This window comes from Manis javanica, chromosome 10, assembly GCF_040802235.1.
Source record: "Manis javanica isolate MJ-LG chromosome 10, MJ_LKY, whole genome shotgun sequence".
Classification (NCBI taxonomy): Eukaryota; Metazoa; Chordata; class Mammalia; order Pholidota; family Manidae; genus Manis; species Manis javanica.
The window spans coordinates 77,201,539-77,218,272 of NC_133165.1; the positions used below are offsets into that span (position 1 = coordinate 77,201,539).

General features: G+C 37.3%; 1 long non-coding RNA gene across 1 annotated transcript in view; it reads left to right on the forward strand.

The window, feature by feature from the left end:
• LOC140843581 (uncharacterized) overlaps window positions 1-4,633 on the forward strand; it is a 79,773-nt gene extending 75,140 nt beyond the window's left edge. Inside the window, exon 3 of the long non-coding RNA XR_012121429.1 lies at window positions 4,453-4,633. This is a non-coding gene — a long non-coding RNA (uncharacterized lncRNA). The remainder of the gene's footprint in view (window positions 1-4,452) is intronic.
• The last annotated feature ends 12,101 nt before the right edge of the window (window positions 4,634-16,734 follow it).

Here is a 16,734-nt window from a genome sequence, read left to right on the forward strand (position 1 = left end):
TTTGGTCCATTAAAAATTAATATAGCTCAGAATATTATGGGAGTTCTCATTAATGGATTGCTGTTTAAGTGGTATTTGTATACATACCCTGACAAGAAAGTAAGTATGTATGTTGGGATCAATTTAGATAAGAAAACTAAGAGAAATTAAAAGAGAGAATCTAGTTGAATTAATTTTTTGTACAAATGAGAAAGAAGATACATGGGCTAATATATGTATTTTTTGTAGTTTACAACATAGGCCTGCTCAGTATTTTACATCAATCTCTCTACATTTTCTAGTCAAATGGAAACCTATTGAAGATCGCCTCTGTAATTCCTGCAGGGAACCAAGTAGCTACAGCAGCACAAACTTTGTTCCCTCTATCGATATGTAATGATTAAGAGTCTGAGCTCTGGAAACAGACTGTGGGTTTAAATCCCCTCTGACACTTACCTCCTCTAAAAACTTGGGCAAATTACATAAATCTCCAAACCTCAGTTTCTTTATGTTAAGATAAAAACAATACTCCTAGAACTGTGGAGAGGTCACATACAATAGTACCTTTACTGTGCTTGTAATGGGGGCTGGTGCAGAGAGTACGTATCTGACAAACTTAAGCCATTATGCAAGATGCAAAGTTATTTGGTTTGAAAATAATAATATATTTAAAGGAGAAAAAAGAGTGGGACACAATCAAACAATTGGGTCCTAGCCTGCCAAAGCTTTCCTTTCAGCTTCGTGATTCTCCATTGAGAAGGACACAAGCACATTGGTATTCAGCTTCTCACCATAGCATGAAGACTGCTGCAGTAAATGAGTAGGGCTGGCACCAAACCTCTAACCAGCACCCTATGCAGTCAGGATAAATATATTCATGGAATGCACAGGTGTCCTGTGTCCCAGTAACCTATGACACCAGCACTTGTCCTCCTGTGACCCCTTTATCCACAGCAGTGGTGGCACCCTTCACCACACCAAGGGCATCTCTCCGGAAGACCCTCTCCTGCCAACACTCACACTCCAGTCCCCACTCCAATGACCATCAGGTCCCACTTCACATAGACACACATCATGAAGAATTTAACTTTATTTTTCTACAACGCTCTTTGAATAGCAAAAATGGAGAGCCACCCACTGAGAGCGAGGGGTCCAGAGAGAGAGAATGGTTGGATGGGAATTCAGAGTCTGAAATTCAGGGTCAGAAAATGAGAGGAGGGAGAAAAGTAAGACAGTCCTAACCACAGGACAACCGGAGCACAGGAGGGGAGGGAAGAAGAGAAGCAGCGGGAGGAGAGCAGGGTGGAGGGGGCAGGGACGGCGCGGACAAGAAGCTGCTAGGGAAGGCCGGCCGCCACCGCACGGAGACAGCACGTTTCATTCTGCCTGACAGCACACTCCCTTCTACGTTTTGTCCTTGCTTTTGTGCCACACATAGGTTTCAGTGTTTTCACTGAACTATTTCACCTCACAACTGTACAAGGTAGTAGATATTATTAGGTTTACCATTTCCAGTTGGAAGAAATACACACTGGTGTTTCCCTTTCCTTACAGGTACTGAGGTAATCACCTTTGATCACCCTCAAGAGGTTTTATCCTATTGAAGGAACCCCAATCTCTCCTATTTAAGCCCACCCTTGACTATTAAACTTTGTAGTCAAGCACCTCAGGAAACCAAAAGCTCTGATATTTCATAGTGTGATCGATTACTTGGTCTTGATTAATCAATTCATAGGTCTCTTATTTATAAAAATGCAACCATTATACATATCCACAATGGAATATTATTCAGCCATAAGAAGAAAACAAATCCTACCATTTGCAACAACATGGATGGAGCTAGAGGGTGTTATGCTCAATGAAATAAGCCAGATGGAGAAAGACAAGTACCAAATGATTTCACTCATCTGTGGAGCATAAGAATAAAGCAAAAACTGAAGGAACAAAATAGCAACAGACTCACAGAACCCAAGAATGGACTAACAGTTGCCAAAGGGAAAGGGATTGGGGGGTGGGTTGGAAGGGAGGGAGAAGAGGAATAAGGGACATTATGATTAGCACACATGATGTAGCAGGGGGGAATCGGGGAAGGCAGCATAGCACAGAGAAGACAAGTAGTGACTCTATAGCATCTCACTACACTGATGGACAGTGACTGTAATGGAGTATGTGGTGGGGACTTGAAAATGGAGAGAATCTAGTAACCACAATGTTGCTCATGTGATTATATATTAATGATACCAAAAAAATTGCAACCATTAGACATTTAAAATATTTATGAGAGCGTTGAAATTAACTTCTTTCTGTTTCAAGTAAGAGGCATGAGATGTAGTGTGCTTATGATTAAAAAAGAGTTTTAAAATAGTGTTTTTCTAAGGAATATTTAAAAATTTAGCCCTTTCCTTATTTTAGGCCAAGTTCATCATCTCCCCATCTTTCTAACTGCTGCTATGTGTGGCTAAGTTAACCACTATACCTACCATTGGAATTAATGATCAGTTGAAACACACTACAGTAAACAAATCCCAAACTTGAAAACTAAACTATTTTGGAATTGCAATTCTGAGAATATTTTCAATGCTTTTCCATTATATAGTATTTCAATAGCATTTAGAATATGAAATGAGTTTTTTATTTTTTTTAGTTGATTTTCTCTATCCCGCTGCAGAGAAAGTAGGAGTTACGCATTGTGTGATTACAATTAGGTACCAGTTGAATATTTTAAACCACATTTTGTGCACAATAGTTTCAAACTGGTTATTATTAAAAGATAAGGAAATTAAAGTTTATGTACTAAATTCTAAACTGAGGGATTATATTGTTAACCTGAGACTATATTGTTATGATTGGTATGCAGATTTGGGGGATAAACAATCTAATGATATAAAAATAGAATAAACTGGAGTCTAAAACTTTAGCACAGTAAAAATTTCCTTGAGTGTAGCTTTAGCTCTGTGATGCTGAAGTAAGGTTACAAAATATTTTTGAAGGTATACATTATATATTTTCCCTGGTAGAATCATAACTAATTAATAATAGGAAAAGGAAAAGAGAGGAAAGGGAAGAGGAAGAAGAGAAAAAGGGAGAAGAATTACTTTTAGCTTTCATAGCCTTTTTAAGATATGTTACCTCCTAAAAATCCTATGAAATTGATATTTCTGCTTTATAGATAAGGAAACTGTGGCCCAGTTTTTAAATGAGTTACCTAATATATGTCATATATATGTATATGTACATCTGATATATGTATCTGAAACATCAGATCGGTATTGGAGGACACCATTATTTTCAATGCCTCTTAAAATACTCGCGTGTGCGTGTGTGCATTTGTGTTTGCTAAATCACTTCAGCATCCTTGCATAATCATTTTGCCATATGCTCCCAGAGTGAAATAAAAATAATGTCTGTTTCCAACAGCTCATGCTTTATAATCATTTTATAACATTTAGAAAGTTTAACTAGAAACGTTTGCTCTTGGGCTGAATTTGAATGATTTATGATAACTTCCTTAGCAAAAGATGCATCGTTATTGTGATTAATCTCACCTGGTGACAGTGCCATTGGACAACTACATCATCAGGCGAGAAAGAAACAAAACCAGTAACTCTATTTAGCAGATTTGGTGAGGATGCTTGTTCAAGTACTGCAAAATTCATATTAAAATACAGCCACATGATATTAAACACTGTTTATTGCCTGCTGAAGACCTCAGACTAAAAACAAATCAGTCATTTTCCATTTCTATTGCATACACGTGTTTAGACTCACCAGCCACTTGAGATAAAACTGATATTTGAGGGAAAACCATTCTCATCGGTGCTGTTCCTGGAACCAATCTTTGTCTATGATTTTCAGGTAGCTCTTCTTTTCCTATTTGGAAAACATATTTTTCAGTAAACATGGTCTCATAATACGTTCTCTGTAACTCTGGACCCTGGTCCCTAGATGAGATGGTGTTGCCAAATTTTAGGTTTTCTATTTCCATTCTTAATCTATTATATACCAACAAACTTGGTTTTATAGCATCACTTGATTTACTCTGATTTAAAACTCAAGTTGGAGTTCCGTAAAACGTTTAGTTCTTCTATTTCAAGAGGACCAAGAAGCTATCTTGTTTTCAAATAAACTGCCTTAACTTTAGTATTCCCATCTCTGTCTGTTCTGAACTCCACAGCTATAGGAAGGATTCTTCCTCTCCACAGCATGATTGGCACATGTCTGTTATCCACTTAAGTATGGTTGCTTGTTATTCACCACATTCACTGGAAGGTATGCTCACTGACACAGGGGTCTAATCTGATTTATTGACTTCTCAAAACCTAGCTAGATATTTCCAGTTGGTAAATAACTATCAAAAGAGTATTATAATGGTCAGTAGCAGAATGCTTACTTTGCTATGCACTTTACTTACATTACCTTATTCAAATCTTGTGGCAATCCATGAAATAAAACCTATCACCATCCTCACTTTAGGAATGAGGAAACTCAAACAGTGAGAAGGATGACGTCACAGAGTCTCTCATAAGATTGGTGTGGTGGTGGAGCCAGAACTCAGTCCCAAGCAGCCTGATTGGAGAGCCAATGCCTTAAAGCACTGCCCCACAGCCCTGTTTTGCTTGAGTTTTTGTTTCAAAGAATTCATGTTTCTTAATTACCAAGATTGTCTCCATGGCTTTTATCAATTACATCTGTTATAAAATTACATTGTCAACTAATGTGTTTTATTTGTTGTGTGTGATGTTTAATTTTATGTGACATTTTGACTGGGGCACAGGATATCTAGATAGCTGGTAAAACATTATATGAGGGTGTGCTGTGGGGATGTTTCTGGAAGAGATTAGCATCTGATTGCACGACTGAGTAAAGAAGATCTATGGCTCACCCAGGCCATGGAGAATCCAAATGGATTGAAAAGGCAGAAGAATGGTGAATTCTCTCTCTCTTTCAACTTGGGACATCCATCTCCTGCTCTCGGACTTTGGAGGTCATGGTTCTTAAGGCAGTACAGCCCCCTGGTCCTCAGCCATTAGCCTCAGACTAGAGATTATAACTTCAGCTCCCCTAGTTCTTAGGCCTCTGGACTTAGACTGAATTACACCATAGGCTCTTCTGGTTCTCCAGCTTGCAGATGGCAGTTTGTGGGACTCTCGGCCTCCATAAACTGCATAAGCCAATTCCCACGATAAATCTCCTCTTACATGTATCCATATATACCCTATTGGTTATGCTTCTCTGGAGAACTCTGATAAAAAGTATCATAGTTTGTGTGTTTGCTTTTCAGTGCATAAGAGCCTTTCATTATCCACATCAGAGATGAGTAAACTGATTAAGATTTCCAAAAATGCAGATAATCCAAAATACCTTTCTATTTGCATATTGTTTGATATTTTTTGCATCAGAATTGACTTTCTAAAAATATTTTTTAGACTCTAAGTTTTATGTATATAAAGGCTGGGCCTCTTCTCACTGATGAGTCTTCAGCAACTAGCCCAGCAGGTAGACCATGACTTCTCAGAAATTGGAGTTTCGTGACTGACTACTGCTATTGACATTAGACTGTTTTTTTTTTCTCTAAAAACAAGGCAAAGTGAGTAGTTTGGAAGATATATTTGGATCTTAGAAGATTTGTAACAAACAAGAATCAAGTTGGACTAGTATGTAAGCACTCAATGAAATGAATGAAGAGCTCTTTTTCCCACCCTTTTCACTCCAATTGGATTTGTGATGGTCATGATGCTGCCTCATAAGTAGAGGCTGTAAAATTAGTTGTAGAGGATATAATAATTGTCTGCCTTGTAGAAGTTAAATGTGGGCTTAGAAGTAGAAAAATCATCAGCCAAAACTTATTTAGCTCTCAGTTTTGATAATTATCATATTAATTAACTCAACTCTTCAAAATTAATGTAAAGAAATACTTATTGGATCAATATGTACTAAGCCCGAAATAGAATGAGAAGTATTTTGGAAATGGCACTGTACTTTCTTTGATCCTGAGGCCCTCTCGCATACGGACAGCTAGCTGTAAAACAGCCATGGTCTAAGAAGTAGCTGTTACATCAGGAAAAGGAAGAAAACAGGCATTAAGTTCATGCTGAGATATGAGATGCAATGTTTTAGAAGACTGCCTGATCTAGTTTTTTCCCAGTTCCAGAGTAGTTTTAAAAATAACAGGGAACTCTTTAGGTTGCAAGGAAAAGGGTAAAAACAGGAGAACTATGGAGTTTCACATTAACAGTGGCCTCAGATGACTTAGGACTGGCTCACAGTAATGAGCAAAGAAACCTCAGTTAGAGATTTAAGACTGGAGAGCACATAAATATTTCTGAACCAAGTCCAGTTTAACATCTTATAGGAAGCAGAAGTTTAGCAGATGGAAAGAGCGGCCTGTATTATACTGGGTAGGTGCCCATATTCTGAATGGCCTCACGATAACCACTCAAGGCCTTGCCTCCCCAGGCCATATGGAATGGACAAAACCAAGTCTTGCAACAATATCACAGCATAGCTTGCTCACCCCTCCACACTTTTTAGAGTCTTCCTAAAACTGCATATCCATTATCAAATTAATTGAAACCTGATTTGATCAGGTTAATATCAAGAACATCAATTCAAAACAATCATGAATTCCATGGCCATGGAGTTAAACCAGCCTGATCCTACTTTCATCTCTGACAGTATTTGATCAGTTCACCCAAAAAATGTTGTATAGTTGGAAAATATTCTCCAACTTGCAAAAAAATGCCACTCTTAAAAACCCTTGCTGTAAGGATACTAATAAGGATTGAAGAAGAACATCACAGTTGGGACATTTAAAAATGAACTTCCAAGGAACTTTGAGGAAGTCTAAAAATAAAGTTAATTTTTGAGTAGATATAAAAAATTAGCATGAAATATTTTCTGAGTAAATAAAATCACACAGATTTATAAAATAAGATATATGCTAAAGGATATATTTATACAAGGTGAAAAATATCATTTTATATTACATGAAATAATATTACTTTCCTTTCACCCAAAATTGTTTCCCAAATGCCTAAGTACACTACTACCAGCTGGCTGGCTATTCAGCGAGCAACCATTATTTTTTTTGTTGAAGTTACAGGCTTATTTTGTTGAGTGTATATCTTGAGGCCATTTTGCTGACACTTTATTAGATAGACTGTCCACTTCCTCCTAAAGAAAATTAAGAAAAGTGGGAACTGGACTTAGTTCAAACAATGTTAGGACATCCATATATAGAGAGCAAACGAGTGGTTGCCAGAGGGAGAGGGTTGGGGGGGCAAATGGGTGAAGGGCGTCAACTGTATGGTGATGGATAGTAACTGGACTTGGAGTGGTGGCCACTTTGTAGTGTACACAGATGTTGAGTTATAAAGCTGTATACCTCCCTTAAACTTATATAATCATTTAAAAAAACACTAGAACATCCTTATTTCAAATGATAGTTATGTAATGGGAAAATAATAAAATAAAACCCTCTGATGATGGTTCCATCTTCAACCAGTGTGGCCTTCTCCAGCCTGCTTAAAATTCACATTAATTTAGCTAGAAAAATGGGCAACTGTAGTATCATGAGCAAGATTTAAGGCCAATAGCTTTCCTTCTTACATGCTATTGATTCTGAACACATTGCTTAGTTTTTCTAAGCCTCAGTAATTTCATCAGTAAAGTGGGAATAACAGAAATACTAACTTCATAAAGCTCTCTTAGAGACTAAATGAAATAATGTCTTTGGAGCATTTAACAGAGTTCTTGGTACATCTTAATTGCTTCATAGATGTTAGGCAACATTATTACTATCATAATTTTGTACTTTTCTTTATGAATAACTATCTCTAAATTATGGGAGATTTGGAAGATATTTTATATTTTAAACTATATATATATATATGTGTATATTATTTTTTAATTTATCTGCTATAGAGAAAATAAGTTGTTTCCTGTAGATCTAGTTGTAAAATATATATATTGATCTTAAACATGGTAAGAAGTTCGCTGAGTGACTAGGACACAATGATGACAAGAAAATCTGTAACATAGTGGATTGGAAATGAGCATGACTTGACACAAATTGAAAGAAGGGATATATTTATACATTTTATGTTTATATGTGAGCCATAAAATACTTTAAAGAGAAGAAGAGAGGCAAAGCCCATGTAAGAAGGAAGGAACTGAATGATGGAGAACAAAGAAAATGTTTGGTTATTAATTCCAGAATGGAGATGAGGTCAAGACAGTAGATAGAAGTCTGGGAAATGAAATGTTGGTTGACTTTGAGGAGTAAAAATAAAAGTTTTGAGCTGAAAATATTTTGAATAAGGGACACTATTCCTAAAAACCCGATAACAACAACCAAAGATTTTAAAATTTCATGTTGTCACAATATCTCTACAGGGAAGAAAAATCTAGGTGCAATTAAAATTGGAAAAAAAGAGCTTGAGGATACAATAGTAAACACTTGAAAATTATTAAAGTCAGTGAAAAACTCTTTAACTGACTCATTCATATATAGATGAATGCATTTATTTTATTTACCATGGCTTTATGAATGAAATGCAAATTTTAGACTTGAAAGGAAACACTAATCTAATTCTACACCCAATACTTGAATCTAGTTCTAAAGGAGGCGTGTTAAATAAAAACAAGCTGAACAACATATGAACATAGAAACACACCGAAGTTATTGGTTTTAAAATGTGAGATTCTCCAAATTTATACAAAATGTCCCCATCTTTTCCAGTAGGTGGTAGTCACCTGTCTGAAAACCAGGTCTTTAGGAGGATCTCAGTGGTACCAATCTATGCTTAGTCTCAATTAGCCTCAGTATTCACTGGTGTTAAGGATACCTATTCACACCTCCTCTTTGTTTCTCTGTATGGTAGCATGGTAAAATTCAGGCAGTATTGTGGTAAGAGAAGATGACCTGGTACACTCTCCCCTAGTCACAGGACACTCATTGAAAAAACTGTACTGATTATCTTCCAAATGCAAAACACTTAATTTGGTGCTAGAGAGAGAAATAGGAACCAAGTCCTAACACCCAAGGAATTAGAAGGAATTTACAGTCTAACTCAACATCCAATGATTGAATCCTGTCTTAAAAGAGGTATGTTAGATAAAAGCAAGCTACCACCAATACTTTGCTGGAGCAAAACTAAACCAATGATTTGAATACTATAATAAATCATACAACTGAAATATGAACAAAGGGTTATGGAAGGACAAAGTGAAGACTAAATCAGCTCAAACATTAGGGAAGGTATCTCACAAGATAATACTGAGTTAAATCAGGCATGAGTTGGTTGAAGAAAAACTCTTCTACAAAGCAATTACAGTGACAAAGACATAGGAGCATTAAGAAGTTGGTGTGTGAGGCAATCTTAACAGACATCCACCCAGCTAGCAGATCTCTACCAGGTGCCTGGGAATGTGTCTGCACTCCAGGAGGGGTTGGAGATGAAGATTTGGGAAACCCAGGCTATAGCATAGTGATAAGTAACTCACCAAGCACGAGTGATGAAATCCTCGTAAACACTAGTTTTTAAGGTGGTGGAAAGAGGCAGAGTAATAACCTAAGGGAAAAGAAAAAGAAGCATTTGAACAGCTAGAACAAGTATGAGAAGAATGTGCTTCTGTAGGCAAGGGAGAAAAGAATTTCAAGAAGGAAGTGGTAGCTAAAGGAGAAAAAAATCTGCAGGAAGGTCATAAGATTAAAACAAAAAATGTCTGTTTTGTTTTGGAAACCACAAAATAACAAAAATCATTTGAAACCCTGTCAGAGTTAGTTGAGAAAAAAAAAAAAGTGAAGATACAAGCAACAAGTGATTTTTGTAAGAAGTGATAAAGACTCTCCACACTTTGGTGCTGCTTCTAGCAGCTTAAGGCCTTGTCCGTAGGATGACGCCAAGCTCTTTTGACATGCGTGCCTGGGAACGCTCAAGGCCGCCTAAAGAACTTATTGTTACAGTCACTACCACCTCCCAATGGCACTTTGGCAGATAAAAATCCTGTGACCTGTTCTGATGAATTTCTCTTGGTATTATCAAGATAAGGTGTTCAATACCAATGTGCTGAAATGACAGGATCTCTTTTGTTTGGAACCTATAAAATATAAAGAAATCTTCAACTGATTTGAAATTAAACAGCCATTTCTTACATCCATTACAAAAAAAGGTCATCAGTTTATTTCATTTTCAATTGGTGGGCATTAAGGCAGCCAAGAATTTCCAAGACAGACAAGTACATTTCTCAGGTTTAGGAGACGGGATGGCACCATGATTATCACACAAATCCACATGAACTGGCTCAGTGAAGGGTCAGGGGGCATCTCTCTGAGTGGAAGACCAAACACACTGCATTTGCTTTTCAGAAAAGAAAATCATGTTTTACCAGAAAATGTATAGGAGAAAATATTTAAGAATGAATCAGTCTTGACTGTTCCTTGATGAGTTTGATCTCTAATTCACAATGCCTTGTCAAAATCTGAGCCAGGAAGGATAATTATGAATATAGCCCAACTCTGGCCCAGATATGAAATGTTTCTTTCCTAGATTTAGCAACACAATTATAGTTGGCCCATAGCTACTACCCTAGGATAAGAGTCATTTTTTTGTATATGAAGTAATAGATGTAACCAGGAGAGAAATACCTCTCCGTATACAAGGAGTGTAGGGTCAACATCACATAATTACCTGTTTATACAGGGTGTAGGGGCATTCCTTCTCTCATTAAAAATACCCCTGTTCCTAAAGAGTAAGGATGTTAGTTTCTGGCTGTGGTGATAATATATTCTCTGATCCCTCTCATCAGTAAAGCAAAGTTTCAGAGTTCCTCTAACATTTGCTCCTCCAGTTTTTCCGGATCTACCTGGACCTGCTAAAGAAGCTATTTCTGGAAGCCCCTAGTGTTAAGCCCCGGGACATACAACTGCGATAGACCATGATTCAGAGCCCAGAGACATTTGGGTGGTACTACAGCCCTCCAACAGACCTGATCTGACGGAAACATCGCCTATCTGCCCTGCCTGCTGCCAGGAAACACATCTGTAGGAAAATTTTTTATTGGAGAACAACTGAGTTTTACTCATCTATATAGAATTTGAAACCCAACCTCTGACATTTCAGAAAAATAGAGCTTATTGCTCAAACTGCCTCAGTATGTTTTGTGCTGAAAACACCGCAAGGCAGTACTAGGTGAAAAGAGTAAGGATAAAGATTATGCTCTAAGGGAATGACCTATAGGTGAGAGAAAATATCCAGGAGTTGTGGCAGTACAGTCAGCAACAGCGTCAAACAACAAAGAACCTTGTTCAGGATGCCCTGGGCTTTTATCTTTACAAGAGTTTCTTATATCTGCAGAGCTGTCTGCAGATTACAAAACACTTCCAACACATTCTAGCAGCCACCTTCCCTCCATCTCCCAAACCACTGCACTGGGACAACTGAGGAGAGTAAAAGGGACACTAACTGTGGCTACATAATGTCCTACTTCTGGAAAGGCATTTTAAAATTTCTGTCAGTCTCATTTTGTTGTTGAATGGTGAAAAACACTTCAGGTTTCTTGAAATGGCATGAGTTCTTGGTTATGAATAAGCTTGTTTTGTTCATTATCTATATTCTTAAATATTTAATTCAGGGTTTCTCAACTGTGCCTTTATGGACATTTTGGGTAGCATGATTCTTTATTGTGGGAGCATGTTCTGGGTGTTGTAGGTTATTTAGCAACACTGCTGTTCCTTACCCATCAGCTGACAGTAGCCCTCACCACACCCAGCTGGAAAAGCCACAAATGTTGGCAAATGGGTGGGACACCTGAGGGAGGGTGCGTGTGTTAATAAGGCAAAAGAACATGACAGTTGCATTGATTCTAGTCAATTCTTGTATGAAAAAATCCACCTTATGTATTAAAAATTTGAAAGAATCATTACTTAAATCTGCTTACCACCCACTAAACACAATTTCGTTGATTCTTCTGGACATCAAGTAAACAGATAAGTTCCAGTGTTGATTGCTCCACTGGGCCAAACCAGTCTTTTAGTTACATTTGGCAATAGTTTGTTCTTACCTTTTTATGCCGGCATACCTCTGCCCTAGGGAGTTCACCTTGATACAAGGTCTTTCCAAAGGTCAGATTTAGGTTTCTCATTCTTTTGTCCCTGTCTTTCCTGTAGCCGACTAAAAAGACGTAACATCTAACTGTAGTTACATTACACAGGACTAGTGCTGAATCTTTTGGTTCCCATGTTTTTTTCTTCCTTTTCATGGAAACACAACCAGTATTTGCACCATCCCTTCCAAACTAATAATAAAAGACATCGATGTTTTTTTGCTCCAATCAGTATCTTTCCAGAGACATGAAAAATTTTAAATCTCAAGTGGAAATAGAAACTCATCAAAGACAAGTGAGAGTAAAAATGTCCAGAATTAAAATATCTGATAGAATTTTAAAAGGGAAGTCATGAGTTAGGTGTAAATAAGTGTTAATTATGCTAATTTGAAACATGGGAGCTACTTTCAATCTGTGGACAATATCTGAACTTGGAAGGAAAGCAAAACGTCAACTTGACCCCAGCAGAGACTTGGCCACACAGAGGAGATCATCGGGATGGATGAGCTTCCAGCTATTCAGAATTCATCAAAAATTCTAAACTGAGAGAAACTGAATTAGGCTAACTGAAAATGAGGTGGGAAAGGGGAAAAGTATTTTGGAGATTCCAGTTTTGTAGAAGCTTAAGGGTCATGTGACTCCAACAAACATTAAAAGTAACCTTCTTGAATAAAGCCGATGTATCTGATATATTAAAGAGTAGAGTCAATCTTTCAATTTGGAAGCAGGCATCTTATTCATTTACAGTGGATTTACAATCCTGTTGCCTTGGCTTGAAGGTGCACTTGAGAAAACACCCTGCCAAGTGTGCAGCCCCTATGATGTCTGTAAATTTTATATTCCCTTAAATGCAAAGCCTTTGTAGTTTTTAAGCAGTTTTATTTTCATTAGAGCCCTAAACTCTGCAAACATTTATTTTATTGCCATGTAGTGCCAAGTTTGGGACTTTCTGGCAGCATGACATAAAGAGCCAGAAAGAGAGGCAGCCACCCAGGATTCTGTTTTGGAAGATGATAAATCCAAAGCCGAAAATGATTTAGCTTTAGGAACCAGGGCTTTCTGTTGGAAAACAGAAACAAAGAAATGTCTAGTTTGTTTCTCACCCTGTGGGGGCTGGGCTGGATTTTAACAATGGTCATGCATCAGCCACTGTTCAAGGCCCTTTACCAATATTAACTTATTTTCTCTCTGAAATAAGCCTGGGAGGTTCATCCTTTTATAATTTCCATTTTACAGATAAAGAAACTGGAGAGGCAGTTGCTTTTCCCAGGACCCTCAGCTGACTAAACGTGAGGCCAGCTTTCAGGTCCATATATTCTGGCTCTATAGTTTTGGATCTTACATGCTATGTTATGCTCCTGAGTCAGATATAAAAATATAACAAAAGCAGCTTGTATCTGGCACCAGGAGCAGGAAATGAGGATGTTCTTTCTAAGGGCTTAGAGAGCCAGAGGGATCAAAACCTGGGAAATCAATTTTACTCTGAGGACCAGGAATATGTGACCAGAACCTAAAGGGAGAAGGGAAAGTCAGGAATCAGGTAGGGCTGGAAAATGAAATAGAATGACGTAAGGGAGTCCAGGGAAACGGCAAAGAAAGGGTTTGAATGTTGTGATCAGGCTAAACCAGTGTCATGGGGAGGCTGGGCTAATTTAAAGCAACAAAGTAGAACTTGAAGAAAATTTCCCCTGTGAATGTGTCTCTTTCCCTTCCCTCAGACTTCTGACGCAGTGAAGATACAGCACAAGAGGGAAACCAGATGGAATGTACCAACTTAACGCATTTCCTCTAACATTTAAGACATTACTGTTCATTCTTTGTATATTCTTCTCACTGGTGATTGCTTCATTTTTTTCTCCCCTAGGACTGCTCATCTGCTAGAGGCAATTCTTGGCTCTGAGAAATTATGTTCAAGGAAGAAAGTGCAAAACAAATCTAGATCCATGTAACATAAAATTCTCATCACAAATAAGGCATAGGAAAATCGATCTAAAAATCTCGGTCTTATAATGTGTTAGGTGAACAAAAATGTCATCACCAGGTAAATTATACTGGGTACATAAATCAACGTGGAGGTGAGTAACACTATTTGTTTTCCTTTTATGTAACATGAAAATTCAGAGATTAGGTGTATTGAAAGTTAAGGAACAGTAATAGTGGCAACTTGAATATTGTTGCTAGCTGACAACTCTTCTCGAGATTCTCCCTCAAATTGGGAAATGTATACAAAAATACAGAGAAGTCTATTTTAGTCTGTAAACCAGGAAAGTGAAAAGTATATGCAAGGAACTCCTGCAATATCTGCAATAGATCCTGGCAGCATCCCTTAGTCAGGAGTGCAAGCACATGTAGTGAAAATGATCTATCCAGTAGGTTATTGTATATTTGAGGAACAAGTTCATTTTACCAATATTCTTGTGAGAACTACAGATAAAGACACAAAAGGACTTTAGAAAAATGTTGACTTCATGCTTGGCATGCTCATGGGGCTGCCTGTCCCAACGAACTTACAAGGACCTTCTTCAGCAAAGAGATGCTGCTCCTTACTGAGAAAGTCTTTGAAAGGGGTACTTCCTCCGTCCACATTCTAACCCATATGATACCATGATGTCCAAGCTGGCCAAGTGAAATCACACTAAATCAAAATCTCCTTCTCTCTTTAACACCCACTGGCAGATTCTGCTAGAGATACACACAGTGTCTCCAGACAACGTATCTCAATTCACAGTACTGCATGAGCACAGATCTGCCTCTATAAAGATATGAAAAAAGAAGAAACTTGCTGGGATGAGAAATGCTTCAGCAATACAAAAGAAGACTCAATCTGAAGAATGAGAAATAGTCATTCTTCTTTGAAATGATGTTTCTGCAAGATAGAAGGTAGAATTCTAGAAAATCCTTGTTTTCTATAAGATATAAGATGTTGCTAGAAGAAGATAAACACAGAAGGGGAAATTATGACATCAGGGAAAAAAATGCATGAAAAGGGAAAATATGATTGCAAAATTTTAAAAAGCAGTGGGAGCAGCAAAACATCAATGGATATATCACAGACACTGGAATAATGAAACAGAAAACATAGTTCTTTTTATAGGGAAAAGGATGGGGGCATGAGATTAATAAGGAAAGACATGGAGGAAATATTGATTCATTTATCAACCCATTTAACAAATATTTTTTGAGGGCACTGTTGTAATCACGGGTGATAGAATGGTGAGCAAGACAATGTCACTGTCTTAGAGGGTAAATTAGAGTGAGTGGTACTGACAACAATCCATCAACAAGTACATGTATATTATAACATCAGGTAGTATCAAATGCTATGAAAACAACTACAGCAAGGTCGGAGGACTGAAACATTAGCAGGGTTACCAGAGATGGCCACACTGAGAAGGTGATATTGAGCAGATAATACAATTATGCTAAGAGTGAACTGTGTGAAGAGCATTCCAGGCAGAGCTTAGCAAGTTCAGAGACCACGAAGCAAGTATGTACATATTTAAAGAGATGACCAAGTGGAGTGACCAAGAATGCTAGAAAATGAAGTCAAGAGAGTTAGTCAAGGGCGTAACATTTAGATCCTAGAAGATCATATAAGGATTTATTATGAGATCATGTGAAGCTAATTGAGGGTTTTAAGCAGGACAGTGATACAGTTTGTATTTTAAATAAGAAAATACACATGAATCTGCTTTATCATATCCTTCATTTTTCGTTCTCCAAAGAGATACCTGAAGGTATAAATCAGAACTAAAGAACTTGCTTACCTATAGCAAGTGAATGGAAGGAAACAGGATAGAGAGAAGGAAGGGAGTAACTCCTCTTTGTGAGATTTTTACACATTCAGAAATGAATATAAACAGAAACGATGAAGCCAAGTATATAACATAACTGTCCTGGAAAAAAAAATGGTGGGGGGGATGTGGGAGAAATGATCTAAGCAACTATTGAACATGTATTTTGAGTACATGCTTTGATTCAAAAACAAAATAATGACAAGTCTCTAACTCTTCTTAGATCTATCAGTGCCAGAAGTAACCCAAATATCTGCCTTCTGGTTCTATAAACTTTCACTGCCATTCATTCAGCCAATGGGGTTATTGCTCAGGGCCAACAATATATACCTTTAAGCTAGTCCCTTAAAGTTTAGTTTAGATTATGATATAGCAGAGAAGTCATGGACTTTGGAATTCTACAGATAAGGTTTAAAATCTAAATTTGCTCTTTGTTTGCTCTTGGCATTAGGCAGATCACTTAATCTCTCTGAGTATGTCTTTCCCATCAATAAAGTGAACATAGTAAAATCTAATTTACTGGATTATAGTAAAAATTAAATGACATAATTAGGCAAAGAATGCTGGCCAAGCACTTCCTATTTATCTTAAAAGAAAAGCAATGAAGTCTCCATCTTGTTAGAGTGGTTAGTGTATCCAATGTTAACTAAGAATGACTATTTTCTATATACATGATTGAAGGTTAAACCCAAGAACCAAACAGCAGGAATTAAACTTGAAATAGAAGCACATATCAACATGTCCGTTGACATAGGATTTACTTTTGAGATTTCAAAGGACAACATTCAAGAGTTAAGAGGTTACTTCCTAGGTGATGATGAAACCTCTTTAATTTATAATTATCAATAGTAAGTAT